Source organism: Capricornis sumatraensis, chromosome 2 (genome assembly GCF_032405125.1).
Source record: "Capricornis sumatraensis isolate serow.1 chromosome 2, serow.2, whole genome shotgun sequence".
NCBI classification, from domain to species: Eukaryota; Metazoa; Chordata; class Mammalia; order Artiodactyla; family Bovidae; genus Capricornis; species Capricornis sumatraensis.
The window spans coordinates 16,530,922-16,552,774 of record NC_091070.1 but is presented as its reverse complement, the minus strand read 5'-3'; positions in this window follow the sequence as shown (position 1 = coordinate 16,552,774).

Sequence of the window (21,853 nt, the reverse complement as noted above, 5' to 3'; positions counted from 1 at the left end):
TGGCACTTTCAAAAACCAGTGTGACATAGGCTGAGCAAATCTTTTGATTTTATAGATGAGGAAACTGATGTTCTGAGACCCCAAAGAATTCTTGCACCCAAAGTCCCGTAGTTTAAAAGTGACAAAGTCAGTCTGAACTATCTTTGGAAAGGTGCTATTAATATTATTTATATTTTACAGGTGAAGAAATTGAGAGAGAGAAAGTTCCTTTCCTCAGTCATAGCTCTTAAGTCCTTTCCTGTCTCACTTACCCTGGCCCCCAGCTCTTTCCTGGCCCCTGCCGCCTCTACTCCCCCTTCCCTCCTTTATATTTTCTCCTTAGTACTCATCACTATCTAATGCTGCATATTTTACTTATTTATCATTAATAGTTTAATGATAAATCTGCCTTAATATTAATCTGTCTCCTTAATTAGGATATCTATTTTGTTAGGCACAGGGATTTTTGTCTATTTTGTTCACTACTTTATTTTCTGAATCTCAAATAGTGCCTGGCACTTAGAAGGCACAATAAATAATGATTCAATGAATGCAAGATTAATTCCTTAGCTCCTAGCAGGAGGTCTAACAGCAAATCTATTCCATTATTCCTTAGCTGTTTTCACACAAATTTATTTAATCCATAATGTATTCAAAGTGTAGGATACCACTTCAGTTTCAGCAACAACATGTTTTTTTTTTAATTGAAACAGGTGTTCCTGTTTCCATACAAGATTACAGGGGAAAAAAAAAAAAAAAAAACAACTCTCCTCTCTGCTATGTAACTAGAGGGCAGAGTAGATACTCCAGGGAACGAGAACGTTTCAACTGTGCCTCTGTGTTAAATAAGGATTTCCCTGGTGGCTCAGATGGTAAGGAATCTTCCTGCAATTCAGGAGACATAAAAGATGTCAGTTCGATCCCTGGGTTGGGACGATCCCCTGGAGGAGGGAATGACAAATGAGGTACCATTTCACATCCCTTTGGGGAGAAGGCCTCATTCTGAATTGGAGAGCAAATGGAAAGTGTCCCATAACTAAAGAAAATGTTTTTTTTTTTCACCCCCTGGCCTCACAGTGCTCTGCTATCCCATCATCCTGAAACTTCCCCAGCCAGCCTCACCTAAGATTCCTGAAAACTCCACTCCCCCACCCCAGCCTCTGGAGGTGAAGAGATGTCACCAGGATGCGCCCTCCACCCAGTCTGTCTTTAAGCCACAGAATTCACAAACTTTCGTTTGTATGAGAGGGAGTTTGTTTAACACACACCTCACTCCAGACAGTGAATCAGAAGCTCTTATTAAACATCTGCATTTGTAATAAGCTTGCTGGGCAGCTCTGTGGTTGGGAGTCTCTGGATGAGCTATGGCCCCTTGATGCCTCCTTCAAGCAGCCTAATCCTCTGGTGTGGCTTGAGGCTCCCCGGCTCCCACGCAGAGGCAGTCAAGGATGCCTACCTCCAGTATCCCTGCCCATTTGCGTGTACAGTCCCACTCACAAAGCTGTATTTGAATAGCTAAAACAAGATGGGTTCTGTGAAGAGACAAGAGAGCCTTTTGGAAAGCAGTTTGTCATGTGTCATACTCTTTGACCCAGAGAGTGACTCCAAGGATCTTTTCTGTGGGTCCTCTAAGTTCTAGAGTCCCCTGGGGAGCTGATCCTGGAAACTCTATGCTGCCCTGTGGGTGATCTCATCCAGTCCAGGACTTGAAATGCATCCTTAGAAGATAACTCCCAGGTGTGAATCCCCAGCCCTGCCCTCTCCCCTATACTCCAGAGTCTGTATCAGGCTCCTGACTTGACATCTCCACTTGGATGACTACTAGGCAATTCGCACTTAACTCTTGATTTGCCCTTTCCCCCTACTCCCAAATCTGCTTCTTTCCCCATCTCAGTAAATGACACCACTTTCTACTTCTTCACTGAGACCATCCTTGTTTCCTCTTTCTCTTACCTCCCAACCCACACAGAGCCAGTTCATCAGCAAGTCCTACGAGTTCTGTGTCCTAAATATATGCCTATCAGTTTCCACTTCTCTCTGAGCTAGGGATTGGCCAAAAACTGCCCAGCTAGGCAGGCCAAATCCGTCTGGCAGCCTCCTGCTTTTATATTGCCCGGGAGCTAAGAATGGTTTCCACACTGAGGTTGTTACAAATGAAGGAGAAGGGTCAGGAGAGAGAGGGGGAGAGGCAGAATGTGTGCAAGAGAGCTTATGTGGCTCACAAAACCTATTTACTATCTGACCCTTTACAGAAAAGTTTTCTTCTCTCACCAAGATAAGACTATAGCCTCTCTCCTGTTGTTTCTGCTTCCATTCTTGCGCCACTATAGCCACACTCCTTAATACACCTTGTCATTTTCCTGAAAAGATGTAAATCAGATCGATCAGAATAAAGCCCAAATACTTTAGCACATCCCACTGATTGCCACTGCGATCAGTCTCCTGCCTACCTCCCTAATCTCACCTGACTCGATGATCACTTCCTCCTACCACCCACCTGGTCACTCCCCTACAGTCACCTGGCCTTCTAAACAGTTGAGGCTTCTACCTGCATCAGGGCCTTGGCACTGAACACCTACCTGGAACTCTCTTCTCCACACCTTTTCCCATGGGCCCTGGACGCTGCAGGCTCCTCCTGCTGTTCAGGTCCCAATTCCAATATTACCTCCCAGGGAGCTCACCTTACGTAAGCAACCCTGTCCTCAGGTTACTTTTTATCATGTGATCTGGTTTTATTATCTATATAGGGTTCATGTGCATGCTAAGTGACTCCAGTCATGTCCAACTCTTTGCAACCCTATTGGACTCTAGCCTGCCAGGCTCCCCTGTCCATGGAGTTCTTGAGGCAAGAATACTGGAGTCAGTTGCCATGCCCTCTACCAGGGGATCGTCTGGACCCATGGATGGAATCTCTTACATCCCTGGCATTGGCAGTCAGGTTCTTTACCATGAGCACCACCTGAGAAGCCCTTGCCATTATTTGACAGTATCTTGTTCTTTCATTTTTGTTTGTTAATTATCACCCAACCCAACTGGAACTTAAGCTCTAAGAGAGCAATCTTTGCTTTGTGCCTGATGTATTTCTGAGGCCAGGCACAGTATTCTGTGCACACTGGGTGGTCAGACATTTGCTGAATGAAATACTACAACATAACATAAAGCACTTAGCACACCAGCATAGACCAGTTGCTCCATAAATGCTAGTTCCTCTATCTAGTATTTTAATTGCCATTTTTACATGGAGAAGCTGAGGTCTAACGTTGTTTTAGTGACTTGCTTCAAGCCTTATGATGAGTCAGTGTTCGAGCTGAGAATAGAAATGAGAGCAGACCAGTTTTCAGACATAACTGTCATTACATCTGATAAAACATGATATATATTATTTAGTCCCCACTCTACTAAGAAGTTTTCGATTCTTCTGGGTTCTTTTTCTACTCTCACTTATATTCAAAAATACAACTTTTGTGGGTTTAAGTAAATGTAAGTCTTTCAGGACATTCTTAAAGATGTTGATAGTTGATGTGAAACTTGTAGAATCAATTAACATCTCCCCTTAATTCATTTTGCTTAAAAAACAAGATTTATCTTCTCTCCAGATTCTCATGATGCTGAATTTTTATCTCCCTCGTAGGAAGCATGACCTCCTCCCTAACCCTCCATCACAATTAATGCCCTTCATTAGTGTTGTCTCTAGAACATTGTCAAGGTAAGGTAACCTGCATGGCATGTGGAATCTTAGTTCCCAGACCTGGGATCAAACCCGTGTCCCCTGCAGTGGAAGCAGAGTCTAAACTCCTGGACCATGAGGAAAGTCTCAGGAAGAACTTTAAAAATGAGGCAAGCACAAGATAATAATATATGTTCCCAAAGAAGTTTCAGAAAATATAAGAACCATCGCATGAACCATCACCACTATCCATGTACCTTGAGAGCAAACCAAAGCTGACAAGGGCAGGAGTGGAAGGGAGGTGTCACTTCTGTCCCATCGGCACTGTTTGCTTATGGAGAACACCAGCCCCAGAGCCCAGGGCAGAGAGGTGAAGTCCTGGAGGCCAGGAAGGCAGAATCCCAAGGCAAGAATGAGATGAAAAGAAATCCACCTGGCCAGCTGGAGTGGAGGAACCAAGGTGCAAAAAAAAAAAAGAAAAAGAAAGGAGTTGCAAAGATGAGACTCTAGGGGAGAAGGATATAGGGTCAGGGAGCTAAGATGGAACTGCAGGGGCACCATGCTTACCTTATGTCTGTAGCCAATCAAGCTTCTGAGAAGAAACAAAAAATGTATTGAGAAGGAAAGACAGAAATGGGGAAATTGCTCAGTGCTTTGTGAAGCAGCTCCAGAGTTGAGGCACCGCAAAGGAAGATTCATAGCTAAATGGCATCTACCCTCATGTCCCTGGAAACAGCTGTGCCTGCAGCCTGCACACATGCAGGTCCTAAGAGCTCTCAGGATCACTTCAAAAAGCCCTCTGAGACTTAAAAAGCTTGGTGACCGAGAGCAGAGGACTACACTGGTTTTGGCCTTCACTCCTGGTTCTGAAAAGGTTTTGTTTTCTCTCCAACGCACTGTTCTTGATAGGCCACTAAGCGGTCAGCATCTGGTGTCTGCCATCACCAGCTATCTCTGGAATCTACCAGAAGTTATTCTCCTCCCCCAAAAGCTCTATCTTGTGAGTGATACATACCATACAGATGGGAAAAGACCAGCAGCTGCAGACACCTTGATAATGCCCACTTGACTTTCTCTTTATTATTTACTTGATTCAGCTCTGTACACTGAATTCACCTGGCAGATTTTTAAAGACTGCTGATGCCTAGAACCCGCCTGGGACCTAATACAGTCCCAGGTCTGCAGAATATCTGGCTCTTGTCCGGGGGAATAGTGTATGTCAATTGTTACCAAACTTTGCTATACACTGGACCCATCTGGAGATCTTTAATAAACACTGATGCCTGTCTCTTCCCATGACACCCCTTCCCCCAACACCCCTTCCCCCAGATATTCAGATGCAAATAGCATGGGTGCAGGCTGGGCATTTAGACATTTTGAAACTTCCCAACGTGGCACCCAGAATTGCAAATTAATGCTGCACCTAACCCTTGGCCATTCCTATTTCCATCCCTGACCTTTCCACACCTTCCAAAGAAAACACTACATAAATATTTCTCAGTCCGATTTCCATCCCTGTTTCTCCTGCCCGAGCACTGCTGCCCTTTCTCCTGGGACATGACACGAAATTGGACCTCTGGTAAGGGCAGTTTCTGTAACCTTGTCCCAAGCTGGGGGACAAAGTTCATTCCTGGGCCAGCCATGTTCTGCCAGCTCAAGTGTCAGCAAAGGGGGAATGGGAAGCCATGACTTTAGATGAAGAGGAAGTTCTCTTGCAGGCACATGAGGGAGGCTTTTTTTTTTTTTCTCTTTCTTGCAGAAAGTCATTGTGGCACGTGGGCAAATGAAGTATTAATAACCTTGCTAAAGAGATACTTCTCCAAGATTTGGTGTTTCACAGACCACAGCCAGTGCTGTCAGTTCTACAGATGGCCAACTTCTGCATTTCAGATAGTGGCTTCCGAAGATAGCTCAGCTTGCATCCCTAAAGCAGAAGACCCAGCTGTGGGGAAGGGAACCATCAGAGCCTCTAAGCCAGAGGTCAACGCCACTACCCACATGAGGGTCAGGGGCAAGCAAAATCATTAGAAGTGACTCTTTCGGAGTGAAGTTTAAGTAACAACAGCCAGGCTTGCAATAACCAGGGCTTTGTGGCAAACCCACAGTGAGAGCCTTGGACTGGACTTCCCTCAGGAGATGTGTCCTTTAGACAGGGGTCCTGGCTCTGCCCTGCCACCCACTCACTGGGCGGCCTTGGGCTAGAAATTACGCCATCTAGGTGTTGACTTCCTCCTTTGTAAAATGTGAAGCCAGAGACTGAGAACAGAGCCTTTCTTTGACTTTTTATAAGCTTGCATCAAAAACAGTGGAGAAATCGCAGACTCACAAAGGTGATGCCACCGCATTGCTCACAGCCGGGTTCCTCTACCCTCCTCCTGGGCCCAGTGTCCTGGCTGGGGGTTCAGCAAGCACAGCTGAGCCGTCTCCGGGCCAGGACATCCACAGTTCAGCTTCTAATCGCAAAGACCTCTGATTGCGAAGACCGCCAAAGGATGGGCCGAGGATGGGAGCCTCTGTATTACTAGTCTCCCAAGCTCTGCCAATAACACATTACCACAAACTTGGTGGCTTAAAACAGCAAAAGTGTATCCTGTCACAGTTTTGGAGGCCAAGAGTCTGAAATCAGGTTGTCAGCATTGACAAGCTCCTTCTGAAGTCTCTTCCCTTGCCTCTTCCGGTTCTTGGTGGCTCCAGGCATTCCTTGGTTTATGGCACCAAAGCTCCAATCTCTGTCTCTCTCTTCAGATGAACTTCTCTTCAGATGAACTTCTCTTCTGTGTCTCTCCTCTGTGTCTTGTAAGGACACTTGTGTTTGGATTTAGGGTCCACCCAGATAATCCAGGATGATCTCATCTCAAAATCCTTAACTCAGTTACATCAGCAGAGACCCTTTTTCCAATTAAGGTCTCTTTCACAGGTACCAGGGATTAGGAGGACTTCACCATATCTTTTTGAGGACACAATTCAATCCAAAATAGCCTCCAAGTGGAGGAGGGTAGAAGGATGTGAAAAAACATAGTCGATACTTAATATCCACAGTTTGTTGTGATCCACCTAGTCAAAGGCCTTGGCATAGTCAACAAAGCAGAAGTTTTTCTGGATTCTCTTGCTTTTCAATGATCCAGTATGTTGGCAATTTGATCTCTGGTTCCTCTGGCTTTTCTAAATCAAGCTTGAACATCTGGAAGTTTTCAGTTCATGTACTGAAGCCTGGCTTGGAGAATTTTGAGCATTGCTTTGCTAGCATGTGAGATGAATGCAATTGTGCGGCAGTTTGAGCGTTCTTTGGCATTGCCTTTCTTTGGGATTGGAATGAAAACTGACCTTTTCCAGTCCTGTGGCCACTGCTGAGTTTTCCAAATTTGCTGGCATATTGAGTGCAGCACTTTCACAGCATCATCTTTCAGGATTTGAAATACCTCAGCTGGAATTCCTTCACCTCCACTAACTTTATTCATAGTGATGCTTCCTAAGGCCCACTTGACTTCACATTCCAGGATGTCTGGCTCTAAGTGAATGATCACACCATCATGGTTATCTGGGTCATGAAGATTGTTTTTGTATAGTTCTGTGTATTCTTGCCACCTCTTCTTAATATCCTTTGCTACTGTTAGGTCCATACCATTTCTGTCCTTTATTGTGCCCATCTTTGCATGGAAAGTTCCCTTGGTATCAGTAATTTTCTTGAAGAGATCTCTAGTCTTTCCCGTTCTTTTGTTTTCCTCTATTTCTTTGCACTGATCACTGAGGAAATCTCTCTCATCTCTCCTGCTATTCTTTGGAATTCTGCATTTAGATGGGTGTATCTTTCCTTTTCTCCTTTGCCTTTAGCTTCTCTTCTTTTCTCAGCTATTTGTAAGGCCTCCTCAGACAACCATTTTGCCTTTTTGCATTTCTTTTTCTTGGGGATGGTCTTGATCGCTGCCTTCTGTACAATGTCACAAACCTCCGTCCATAGTTCTTCAGGCACTCTATCAGATCTAATGCCTTGAATCTATTTGTCCCTTCCACTATATAACTGTAAGTGATTTGGTTTAGGTCATACCTGAATGGTCTAATGGTTTTCCTTACTTTCTTCAATTTAAGTCTGAATATGGCAATAAGGAGTTCATTATCTGAGCCACAGTCAGCTCCTGGTCTTATTTTTGCTGACTGTATAGAGCTTCTCCATCTTTGGCTGCAAAGAATATAATCAATCTGATTTCGGTGTTGACCATCTGGTGATGTCCATGTGTAGGGTCATCTCTTGTGTTGTTGGAAGATGGCGTTTGCTATAACCAGTCCATTCTCTTGGCAGAACACTGTTAGCCTTTGCCCTGCTTCATTTTGAACCCCAAGGCCAAACTTGACTGTTACTCCAGATGTTTCTTGACTTCCTACTTCTGCATTCCAGTCCTCTATGATGAAAAGGATATCTTTTTTGGATGTTAGTTCTTGGTCTTGTAGGTCTTCATAGAACTGTTCAACTTCTTCAGCATTACTGGTTGGGGCATAGACTTAGATTACTGTGATATTGAATGGTTTGCCTTGGAAATGATGAGAGATCATTCTATCATTTTTGAGATTGCACCCAAGTACTGCATTTCAGACTCTTTTGTTGACTGTGAGGTCTACTCCACTTCTTCTAAGGGGTTCTTGTCCACAGTAGTAGACATAATGGTCATCTGAATTAAATCCGCCCATTCCAGTCCATTTTAGTTTACTGATTCCTAAAACGTCGATGTTCACTCTTGCCATCTCGTGTTTGACCACTTCCAATTTGCCTTGATTCATGGACCTAACATTCCAGGTTCCCATACAATATGGCTCTTTACAGCATCAGACTTTACTTCCATCACCAGTCACATTCACAACTGGTGTTGTTTTTGCTTTGGCTCCGTCTCTTCATTCTTTTGGGAGTTAGCTCTCCACTGATCTCCAGTAGCACATTGGGCACCTACTGACTTGGGGAGTTCATCTTTCAGTGTCCTATCTCTTTGCCTTTTCATACCATTCATGGGGTTCTCAAGGCAAGAATACTGAAGTGGTTTGCCATTCCCTTCTCCAGTGGAGCACATTTTGTCAGAACTCTCCACCATGCCCCATCTATCTTGGGTGGCCCGACATGGCCTGGCTCATAGTTTCATTGAGTTAGACAAGGCTGTGGTCCATGTGATCAGTTTGATTAGTTTTCTGTGATTGTGGTTTTCAGTCTGTCTGCCCTCTGATGGGTAAGGATAAGAGGCTTATGGAAGCTTCCTGATGGGAGAGACTGACTGAGGGGGAAGCTGGGTCTTGTTCTGATGGGCGGGGCCATGCTCAGTAAATCTTTAGTCCAATTCTCTGTTGATGAGTGGGGCTGTGTTCTCTCCCTGTCCTGAGACCAAGCTATGGTAGGGGTAATGGAGAGAATGGCGACCTCCTTCAGAAGGTCTGCTACACACACTGTTGCGTTCAGTGCCCTTGACCCTGCAGCAGGCCACTGTTGACCCATGCCTCCGTGGACTCCTAGACACTCACAGGCAAGTCTGGATCAGTCTCTTGTGGAGCCACTGCTCCTTTCTCCTGGGTCCTGGTGCGCACAAGGTTTTGTTTGTGCCCTGCAAGAGTCTGTTTCCCTAGTCCTGTGTAAGTTCAGTGATCAAATCCCAGTGGCCTCCAAAGTCAAATTCCCTGGTGGTTCTCAATCCCTTTGCCAGATCCCCAGGTTGGGAAAGCTGTTGTATAGGTCCTAGAACTTTCTTAACAGTCAGAGAATTTGTTTGGTATATTTGTTCTGCAGTTTGTGGGTCGTCTGCTCGGAGGCTCTATGGTGGGGTTAATGGTGGCCTCCTCCAAGAGGGCTTATGCCACGCACTGTGTGACCCAGGTCTGTTGCTCCAGGGTGTGGCCACAAATTAATTAAATAATTTTTTTTTAATCTTATGATAACTTGTAAGGGAAAAAAGGTGAAAATAATATATATTTATATATATACACATAAAACAGAGGCACTTTGCTGTACACCTGAAACTGATGCTGCTGCTAAGTCACTTCAGTTGTGTCTGACTCTGTGCGACCCCATAGATGGCAGCCCACCAGGCTCCCCCATCCCTGGGATTCTCCAGGCAAGAACACTGGAGTGGGTTGCCATTTCCTTCTCCAGTGCATGAAAGTGAAAAGGGAAAGTGAAGTCTCTCAGTCGTGTCCAACCCTCAGCGACCCCATGGACTGCAGCCCATGAGGCTCCTCCATCCATGGGATTTTCCAGGCAAGAGTACTGGAGTGGGGTGCCATCACCTTCTCCAACACCTGAAATCAGCGTGATATAAATCAACTATTGTTGTTGTTTAGTCATATCTGACTCTTTTGTGACCCCATGGACTGTAGCCCGCCAGGCTCCTCTGTCTTGGGATTTACCAGGCAAGAATACTGGAGTGGGTTACCATTTCCTTCTCCAGGAGATCTTGAAACTAACATAATGTTATATGTAAGCATACCTCAGTTGAAAAAAAAAAGCCCAGGTCAAATGCCACCTTGTCCAGGAGGACTTGCCTGTTTTCATTGCCCAGATGTTACCTCACTGGGCCATCTAGTAATTTCTGCACTATGTGTTCCCCTCCCAATTCCAGACCATGAGCATCAGAATCACCCACAGAGCTGATTAAAAATACAAATTTCTGGCCTCCGTGCCTCCAGGGTCAGGCTTTCTGAGCCCTGCCCCTCAGTGTGTGCATTTTAGATCATCTCCCTGGGAGATTCTGGTGAAGCAGAGGTTTGAGAAGCCATGCTGTGTATACTCCGTGACCACCTCTCTGCTGTATCTCCAGATGCCTTACATGTATTTAAGCTGATGAGAGGCAGGATGTAAGTGTGTGGTCCTGGAGTCAGAATACTCAAGTTCTGTTACCCATGAACTGCATGACTTCAGACTGGTTACTTAATCTCTCTGTGTGTTTGCTTTCTAATGTAAATGGGAAAAATTACAGTGTCTACCTTTTAAGCTTATGGTGAGGATTAAATGAAATAAAACATTGACAACATTAAGAATAGTTTCTGGCATATAGTATGCACTCAGTAAATGTAAGTTGTCATGAAACAGAACAGGCTGGCACGGCTTTTTTTTTTTTTTTTCCACTGTATTCCTAGATCCCTCCCTCCCAGGAACATCCCCTATCATCACCAATTAACTACTAATATTATTGAATCTTTTTCTTTTTTGGGCACTGTGCTAAGCTCAGTACATGTGTTATCTCATATTACTCTCTCAACAATGATATAAAGTAGATGGTATTATTTCCTCCCATTTTGCAGATAAGGAAACTGAGGCCCAGGATGGTTAAGTAACTTGCCCAGAGTGTTGCAGTCAGGGAATGGTGAGGCTGGGACGTGCAGTATCAGCTTGGGTCCCCACTCCCTCTGCTTGCCTACGTACTCTGTTTCTATGATCCCCCCACAGGCACCCCCACAATGCTCTCATCAGGCCCAGCCATCTCTCTGAACCAGCCTGCCAAACCTTCCCTCCGCAGCTTCCCCACAGCAAGCTCCACCTGTTTTTCTGATCCCTCTCAACCATGCTTTTCCAGGCTTTGCCTCCTCGGTCTGGGGCCCTCCAATAAAATGTCCTCTTCTCAGAGGTGTTGAATCAAACCATAGTTTCCCTCCATCTTCCTGGGGAGCACCTTCCAATCCTACCTCTGCCCCTAGGGTCTTCCCAAAACCCAAATCCTTCGCCTCACACACAGCCACTTGGGCTGGTTTCTTCCTCAACCCCCAGGTGGCCCTGGTGTCCACAGAAAGCCTGCCTCCCTCTTCCTTCCCTGTCCCTGTTGCCCCTTCAGGTGGCTGAGACTTGGATGCCAGGGAAGCAAAGCCAGCCAGGCTCCGGGATGCGGCTCTCATCCTCCACCGAATCCCAGGTCCACAGCCTCCCCCTGAGTCCTCCACTCAGCTGCTGTCTGGGAGGGGCTTCTTACCGGGCCCCACTCTGCTGCCCACACTCCCGCTTCTTGTCAGCAGCCCAGGACCTGGGGCCACCATCAAGCACACAGGCCTTATCACTACACAAACACTTCCTCCTTCCCCCAATATTTTCTCTCACACAATGGGTAATCAGGCTGAACTTCCTCTGACAATTTACTGAGCAAACACTCACTAGGCCCCTGCCCTAAGCTGAGGCTTGTGGGGCAGCCCAACCTGGTCCCCACCTCCAGGAGCCTTGAATCTGGTTGAGATGAAGCACACACAGGAGTGTCTGGGGCCCTAGTGCTCTGTGGCCCAGAACACTGGGGTGCTGATCCCATTTCTGCTCTTCACTGGCTGGCTGTACCTCAGAGCAAGTTACTTACCCTTTCTGATCCTGAGTTGTCTTAACTGTAAAATAGGAATGATGCTTCTTAGGTTGGCCGTGGGAATTAACTAAGATATAATTCACAAAGGGCCTGGCAGAGCCCCTGAGGTAATTATGTTAACTCCTGAGTTCCAGGGGGATGTGGGGTAGGGTCTTCCGGGAGTTGCAGGAAGTTCCCACCTTCCTTCAGGTGGGAAAGGATCATGGTTATAGGAATGGTTTCCTCCAGGGACTGAGTTTCTGCTTTGAATGCAAAACATCATGCAGAATGGCTTCTTTCTCTAGTCCCTGCTCTTCTGAGATCTAGGTGGAGGTGTGGTTTCTACTTCTCAGGTTTCAATTGACTGGTCCCAGCATATAGGTCAGCCAATCACTTAGTCAACAAGAACTCATTGGTAACTCAGGTGCTGGGAAACCCAGATGGAGTGTACAACAAAACCCCTCAGTCTAACATGGGGTGGTGGCAGTGGCTGGTCATAACATGCCCACATGCAACAAGAGAACGTTAGAGGAAAAGTCAGTTTCCCAGGTAGGCGCTAATACTGTGGGCACAACCTTTAAAACAGAGATCACAGGAGGCCTGGAGAGGTTGGGAAATTTCTCATGGCTGAGGAATCAGTATGCAAAATCACTGCAATGCAGGTGAAGCATCAGCTTCGTGTCGAAACAGGAGTGAAAGCGGTTCCCTCCCAATGCCCTTCCATCAAAACTTGCAAGCAAAATGGACAACGTTTCAGCCTCCACATTTGGCTTTTTTTCCCCTAACACTTTCACTTTAGAGTTTCTTTGTGTTCTGGCCTGGGTTTGTAGGAAACACGGTCGAGGAAGAAGAGAGAGGGACCAGAATCGGCTGGGCACTGGTAAAGGGCACCCAGGGGGCCGGGGCCACAGAGCAATTGGCGTTGGGTAGCAGGAATTGGGAAGCTGGCTCCTGGCCTCGAATGGGGTGGCCTGGGGGAAAAGGTGAGGCTGTTTATCCCTCCAGTGAAGGAAGATTCTAGAGAAGGACACCAAGAGGGAGCATGGTACAGTGGTAGACAAAGGCTGAGCCAAAGTCAGAGGCCGACTCGGTTTTACATTGAGCGCTGGACACTGATCTGCCAGGTGACCTTGGCCAGGTAAGTTATTTACCTCTTTGAACCTCAGTCACCCAATCTCTCAATAAGAAGAAAAGCATCTGCTCCGTGGAGCTTTGGTGAGGACTGAAAATTACAGAGCACAACGCCTGCCAGAAGGTAGGTGATCAAGCTCCCTTCCCCCTTCTCAACCTTCTAGGAATGCCCCAGAAATACAAGACTGACTATATTTAGTGTCTGACTCCCTCCTCCGCCCACCCATGGTAAACTTAGAATTAAGCTACTTATGCTAAAGCCCCTTTCAGTTCTCAAATTCTCTGGTAGCACGCGTGGACTGAGTGGGAGGGGACAGTCGTCAGTTCACCTCCTGGAGCTGTGTTGGCTATTGCTGCCACAAGCCTGGACACTGAACAGCCCACACAGTACCCCTGGGTGCAAGAGCCTACTAGTTGGGACCCTGCAGGGGGTGGGAAAGGTGCCCAGAAGCCTGACAGCTCCTCCTTTTCCTGTCCAAGTTTCCCATATTTCCTTCACTCCCCTTTGCCAAAATTTGCCTTGTGTGATGGTGGGTGTGGAGATGGGGGCGAAGGTGGGGATTCCCCACAACAGTGGTTGTACAGGAAAGCTACCCAGAGGCTGATTTTAGTCCACTCTGAGAAAGAACATTGTAGTAATGGGATGTCCAACACTTGGAACCGTGTCTCAGGCATCAGAGAGAGCTTGGGCTCTGGAGAGCTCACCCAGACACAATGGTTCTCAATTCTGAATATCTTCCAGGGAGTTTTGGAAAAAAACCCAAACACTCCCATTAGCCTGGCCCCATCTAAGAGACTCTCATTCTTTTGGCCCGAGGCAGTGGCTGTGGAGCCTCGGAACTTTGTTAGCAGTGCCCCTGGGGGATTGCACAGTGCAGATGGAGATGAGGATCAGGGTTCCCCAGGCTGGAGACCCTCCCAGGCATCTCTGCGTCTCTGGGCCAGAGCTCCTCCGTGCTTCTTTCTGAGTCTGGGGAGTCCACGTGTGCGTGGTGATATGTTGCAATCACGTGGACTTGCTTCCATCCTGGCTTCTTGTCATACCCTGAGACACAGCAGCCAGAGCGATACTTTTTAAACATAAAATAGGATTCCATTCCTTTCCCACTCCAACATCTCTTCCCTCTGCTTGGGGTGCTCTTCCCTCTTCTGGTTCCAGCTTTGCTCCTCATCCTCTGGACCTCGCAGGCCCCCTCTTCAGAGAAGTCTTCCCTCACCTGGCCAGCCCACGTGGCACTCCTCTCGCACACCTGCACCTCCCCATCACATCACTTCCCCACTAGAAACTAAGTCCCATGAGAACAGGGAACTTGTCTAACTGGTTTAACCACAGTGGCTGGCACAAATGGATTCTCAATAAGTATATGTACATAGAATATGCTTGTATATTAAAATCACATGTTTTATGTGCATATTCCTGTATATAGGAGGCTTCCCAGGTGGCTCAGTGGTAAAGAATCTGCATGCCAATGCAGGGAGATGCTGGAGACAGAGGTTTCAGATTCCTGGGTTGAGAAGATTTCCCCTGGAGGAGGAAATGACAACCTATTTCAGTATTCTTGCCTGGAAAATCCTATGGGCAGAGGAGCCTGGCAGGCTACAGTCCATGGGGTCACAAAGAGTCAGACACGACTGAGTGATTGAACATGCACACATACATCTGTATATAATGAGATAGGAGGTCTGGAATGGAAATGAACAGACATTGCTAGGGAAGATGCTCTTGAACCGTGGTGTTGGAGAAGACTCTTGAGAATCCCTTGGACAGCTAGGAGATCCAACCAGTCCATCCTAAAGGAAATCAGTCCTGAATATTCATTGGAAGGACTGATGCTGAAGCTGAAACTCCAATACTTTGGCCACCTGATGTGAAGAACTGACTCATCTGAAAATTTCCCTGATGCTGGGAAAGATTGAAGGCAGGAAGAAAAGGGCACGACAGAGGATGAGATGGCTGAATAATGGACATGATTTTGAGTAAACTCTGGGAGCTGGTGATGGACAAGGAGGCCTACTGTGCCGCAGTCCATGGGGTTGCAAAGAGTTGGACACGACTGAGTGACTGAGCTGAAGTGAACTACTAGGAAAGAGGGCACTGTAGGAGAAGAGAAAGGAATGTCTATTGTGGACAAACTGAGAACCAGGCACTAGGTTAGGTTTTCATACATTTGATTCTCACAACAAAATTCTCATGTTCCACAGCCACCACAGACCAACAGAATCAGAAACTTGGAGATGAAGGACAGTGTTATTGTCCCCATTCCACAGATAAAGAAACTGAAACTTACAAGAGGGAAAATCACTTGCTTGAAGTTAAATTGCTAACAAGTGCCAGAGTTGGATATAAACCCCAGTTCATTGGACTCCAAGCTTGCCTTGTTCATTGCATCATTCTTGCAGGATAAATTAATTATTACCTCTCTTCACTATTGGGAAATATAAGACCTCTGGTGAATGCGGCTGCAGATAGCAATGGCTAGTTGGTAACTGGAGCTAACAATGTTGGCAGACGGAGCAGAACAGATACGGAAGGGAAAGAGAATTTACTAAGAGTCTTGCCATCAGATCAATCCAAAATCAGCACTTTTAAATTTTATTTTGTGATCAGTTTAGAATTTGTTTTGCTTTCTTCTCTCAAAAAAATTTTATGGTCTTCTAGACTTGAGTTCCTAAAACTCAGCACTTATGAATGAGATTTCCTGGGTCATTAAGATGTCCTGAAGGTACAAATAACCTTTCTGAACACCCAAATGCATAATTCAGAGGATTATGATATATTAAATCCAGGAGTATCTGGCCCCATTGAGCATCAGGCCCTCTATCTTAAGTTTCCAAATCTAATTTCTCGCCAGAAAATTAGAATATATCCTCTAGAACATACTTTAAAAAATTTCCTCAGAACTTGATACCCAGATTCTCTGTAATCTTAGTCTCTGGAAATCATTTCTACTCTGAGCCACAGAATGCCTTTTCTTACTTTAAAATGTCAGAGCTAGTTCTCAAGTAAATCTGACCAGAATATATTAAGCCATCTGGCATAGGACAGAAATGGGTTAGACCTCCTTCTTGCCCATAAAATGCAAACAGTCTGATAGCTATCTCCCAGGGGATTGTTACACAAGGGCTTAAGCTTAGTTAGGGAAGAGCCAATAAGTGAGATGCAAATACAATGCGGAGAATTTGTAACACAGGATGAGAAGTTTGTCTGCTTCCTTCTGTAAAAAAACAGGGAGCTGTATCATTCAGGGCTCTTCAGTTTCAGAAGACAGGAATCAATTCTAGGTTAGCTGAAATGAAAAAGAGGACAATCTGTTGGAAGGACATTGGGGAGTTTATAGAATTGAAGGGAGAACTGACTAAGCGAGAGGAGATCTCCAGAGGATGAATCCATGACTCAACTTCAAATCTCTCATCCCTGAATCCCCACTCAGCGGTCAGATTCTGAGGACAGAGTCTCATTGGCTTAGCTTGGGTCACGTGCTCACTGCAGAGGCTTTGGGACTGACCTGCAGAATACTGCAGAAGTGGGAAAGGGAGACAGTTCCCAAAGGAAGAGATGCCAGTCAGCCAGACTAAAGGAGACATGTAGACTCCACGAGCTAGTGGTGCTTCTGAGCACAGAAACAACGTGGTTAACTTAGATCACATGTCACTAGCTGCTTGGATCCATAGTTTTGTTTGATCCTTACAACAACCCAGTAATGTGGGTACATTTCTTAACCACTACTTCTAAAGATGAGGAGAAGAACAATTTTGAGAGTTTACACGATGACTTTTCCCAAGAAGGAAAGCTCTTTTTGGACACCAAATCCTATTTCTCTTTACTGTATGATTTTCCTGCTCATTAGAGGCATTGGTTTGGCTCTAAAGTGTTTAAAGATAAGAGAGAGGCAGAAGATGGGTTAGTGAGCTGTCAGGGTCAACGAACATGGGAGAAAGGAACTAGGCTGGGCCCATGGGGAACGGAAAGAAGCAACGAGACATGCGTCACAAGGGCTCAAAAAGTAGTTTGAGAAGTTGACTGAACATCAGAACTGTCAGGGCGGCTTGTTATAGGCACCAGTCCTGACGGTCTGTCTCTGACCTGAACCAGAATGCTCTCTGGGTGGTGACTGGGCATCTACAATTTTAAAGCACACACCCATCCTACGGTGGCAATCATTTTGCAATATATAAGTACATAAATGAGCACATTGCACACCTTCAATGTACACAATGTTATATGTCAATTACATCTCAGTAAAGCTGGAAAAAAAACTTAAAAACACACACCCATCCTCCTTACAGGTGATTTTTCTGTAGCCAGCAGGACACTGGTCTCTAGACCAGCACTTAGAAATCACTGACCTATTAGACCCTTTTTTCTAAATGTCCTCTAGTCCAGTTTCTTGTCTTATCTCCCTGCTGCTGCAGTTAAGCTTTATCAAGGTAAAGCTTTCGAATAGTTGCAATTTGTACTCATTACATTTAGCGTCATATATCTGCATTATCTTTTCTGAGGTCGGAGGGATAAAAACTAGAACAGAGAGGTAGGGTGGCTCCTGGCTGTCCCCTTATTTTGTCACTGTGTCTGGGGTTGGTGGCTTCTGACAGGGACTCCTAGGAGATGACTTTGCCAGCTTTCCCTCTGAGAACAGTCCTGGGTTCTTCCTCTCCCTCTCGCTATAGTAAGTCTCCATAACAAACACACCCAAGTCTGGCATTTCTGAACTTCTGGCTCCATGCTGAATACATACTGTTCCTGGAGCTGGGCTCATTCTACAGTCTCTCCTCCCAGCCCCACCCTTTGATCCTGCTGATGGGCCAGTCCAGCCTTGACACATGATAACTCCAGGGTTCTTTATGTTCTCTCAGTGACATTTCAAAGAATTATAGACTTTGTGTCATGTCTGGAGTTAAAAAGAATGGCAGTTTGGGGGATGGGGTCTGGTAGAGGCTGAAGCACAGGATTTACGGTTTCAAATTGCTTCCCCTCATTCATACAGTGATAGGACTCAAGAATGAGTTACTAGGGGACTTCCCCGGTTGCCCAGTGGTTAAGACTTCGCCTTTCAATGCAGAGGGTTCAGGTTCAATCCCTGGTTGAAGAGATCCCACATGCCTCACAGCCAACAAAAGAAAAAAATTAGTTACTAGAAAAGGGTTTTCCAAACCTCAGTCACTTGAATACCATCTCCATGGTTGTTGCCAATTCTGTGTGCCATCTGTTATTTCTTTCATATTTTCATTAAATTAATTAACATGTTTTTCTGGAGTGCCCACAATCCATTCTAGCCTTCCCATAAACAATAATATTCATGAAGTCACTGACACATGAAATCAGGTCTGATATGCTACCCATCAATTTTCTTCTAGAACATTTAAAAATAAATATGCATCCACTAAAACTGTGTAAATGTTCACCCATGTACTATCTAAAATCCTCCCATAGAGGGATGCATATGTATCATTAGAGCATCACACTTTGGGAACCTTATCCTAGAAAAGCCCAGGTGCTGGACACATGTAGTCCCAGACCCCTTAATTCACCACAGTGTGGATGTCTACCCTAAGAACATTTTTTGAGAGTCTGTTTAGTGGCAAACTATGCTTTTATATACTCTTGCTGCAGAATTTAAGGTTCAAAGCTAGAAACAGAAGCCACTTAAAGTATTTTAAGCCAGAAGTAAAATTCATAATTTTATAATTATCAGAAGAGTTGGAGGACTGAGCTCCCTCTTGGAATGAAAACCAGAGCACTGCAGAACTAACCTGCCTGGGGAACTATGACTCCTCCATAAACGAGGCTACTAATGAAACTGCTCGATTTAAGAATTCACTACCATGGCTGTAATCCAGGGATCAAGTACCACCTCTGCCACAACTTCCACCTGACACTCACAGATCTTGAAACTGAACACTGGACTGCCGCTGTAGCTGTCCATATGGTTTCAACATTGCTCTTCAGCAGATATAGCCAAAGTATCAGAAACGTGCCCCCTGACTCCCTTCTGCCATTTAAATATCTCATGAGTGCATTTAATTGACGGAGCCTAATTTGCATCGTTCAGAACGCTAGCCACAAGGGATTCTGAAAAACAAAGTTTATGGTTCTCTAGCTTTTAAGACCGGAGAAGGCAATGGCACCCCACTCCAGTACTCTTGCCTGGAAAATCCCATGGACAGAGGAGCCTGGTAGGCTGTCATCTGTGGGATCACACAGAGTCGGACACGACTGAAGTGACTTAGCAGCAGCAGCATCTCCAGTAAAAAGTGGAAGTGGAAGTGAAAATTGAAAGTGTTAGTTGCTCAGTCGTGTCCGACTCTGCTACCCTATGGAATGTAGCCCTCCAGGCTCCTCTGTCTGTGGAATTCTCCAGGCAAGAATACTGTAGTGGGTTGCCATTCTGCCATTCCCTTCTCCAGGGGATCTTCCTGTGCCAGGAATTGAACCTGGATCTCCTGCGTTGCAGGCAAATTCTTTACCATCTGAGCCACCAGGGAAGCCTTTTGTAAAAAGTGGAACTGGATGCTGAACACCAATTCATCTCATCTAATACTTTGCCTGTCAGTGGCAGCTCTGCTGCTGAGTCCCAGTGAACTAAGAAATCAGCAAGCCAAAGGGAAAAAAAAAAACAAAATCAATGCAGGTTGTTAACCAACAGTTGTTCTTTTGTGAATCAGAAGTGTTTGTGTGTGTTTAAAAGTGGGTTTTGTGTAATCTGAAAGTATACACTTGCAAACAGGCTGGCTGAGTCAATAAAAAGTGACTTTGGTAGCATAAACTGACATGCTAGGCTAAAAACCTCATTGGCTCCTTACTGCCTGCGGGAGGGAAGTCTGGTAATAGCCTCATGTTCTATGCCTTTTATCAACTGGCCTTGACACCCAGCGTATTCTGTGACAGCACTCCACTCAAGTCAAAAAGGTCTGGTAATGCACAAGAAGGCCCTACCGTCCTCTTTCTTCCCTGCCTTTCCTGCCAATAGGTCCCTGCTTGGAAAACTGTTTTATCTTCTCTGGTTACTTGAATCCTAATCTTCCTTCAAGGTCCAGTTCTGTGCTTCTTCACTTTCTAAAACAGGCTTTGATCACTCTCTTTCTCTCTCTGCTCCCACTTTAATACAAACTATTCTCCTTAGTTGGGACCTGGTTTCTACCCTCCTAGTCACTGTTTCAGGTCTTCCCTTCCCTGTGACCCACGAGGGGAGGTGCTGCAACCCTGTGCTCCCCCTGTACTTGAAACTTCTATCCACAGGGATGTGAAACGACTGTTGCCCTCACTCCCCTGGAAAGACAAAGACTTGGGAGGAGGGCAGTCTTGACTTAATGACTGAATCTGGTAGATCCTTACAAGTGGTGACATCAAAGCGTTAGTCAAGTCATCAGCTGTGCAGAGGAAAATCTGGAGCTGGGGAAAATGGAATTGCTCTACAAATGATAAAGGGAGAAATGGGGTTGGCTTCTGAGAGGCAGGAAGAGGTAAAGTGGTGCAGGATGGGAAGTTAGGGAGGGGGCGAGGTTGTTGTTGTTGTTCAGTCCCTAAGTCGTATCCGGTTCTTTGCCACCCCATGGACCGCAGCACGCCAGTAGAGAGGGGAGAGGGCCAATCATCACAAAGGAACTCCAGGGAGAGAAATGCTTAGTGCTCTTGGGGCGATGATAGGGCGCATGTCTCAAAGCTTGGTAGGGTCTGCTGCTCCCACCAAAGCCATAGCGAGTGACTTTGGGGGCCAAGACTGAAATGGGACTGAGCTCCAGATCCCGGTTCTCACGGAACAGAACAGAAGAGACCTTTCATGGGGATGGCAAGAAGATTTACAGGCTGACCTAATTCAGGGGAAGGAGGAGCTTGGCCCCAGAAGTAACCGTGATCACCAGAATCCTGAAAGAGATCAGATAAAACACAAGGTTTATCTGTGTGCAATCTCTGAGTGTCTGCAGTCAGAACAGGGCCAGGACACGCCTCCCCAGAGCGCATCAAAAACATGGCACACTCCTCTTCCCACTCTCACCATCAACCTCATGTGGAACCAAGACCTGCTAATTAAGATTCCAAAACTCCATTTGATTCCTAGCTCCTGTAGCAGACAGCATTTCTAAAATGGTCCCTGGTCCCCATCTGCAAACCCGCAGATAGCTGACTCCCAGAAACTCTGCAAAGATGATATGACTCCCTTGATTATAGCATGTTGTATGGCACAGTTGACCTTTAGAGAGGGAGATTATTCAGGTGGGACTGATCTAGTCATGTGGTCCCTTAGGAGCAAGGAGTTTTCTCAGCTTGCAGCAGAAGAGGAAGTTGGAGATTCAGAGAGTGAGGGAGCTTTTACTGGCGGCTCACATGGTAAAGAGTCTGCCTGCAATGCAGGAGACCCAGCTTCAATCCCTGGGTGGGGAAAATCCCCTGGAGGAGGAAATGGCAATCCACTCCAGTATTCTTGCCTGGAGAATCCCATGGACAGAGGAGCCTGGCAGGCTATAGTCCACAGGTCGCAAAGAGTCAGACATGACTTAACAACTAACACTGATGGCTTTGAAGATTTAAGAGGCCACTTGAGAAAGAATGTGAGTGGTGTCTAGGAGCGGACAGCGGTTGACTCTGGCTGGTGGCCAGCAAAAAAACAGGGACCTCAGCTCTGTAGCCACAAGCACTTGAATTTTGCTAATACCTGGATGAATTTAGAAATGAGTTCTTCCCCAGCGCCTCCAGATAAGTACCCAGCCTGGCTGATATCTTGAGTTCAGCCTTGCGAGAACCTACGCAGAGAGCGCAACTGAGCCTGCTGGGCTTCTGACCTATAGGACT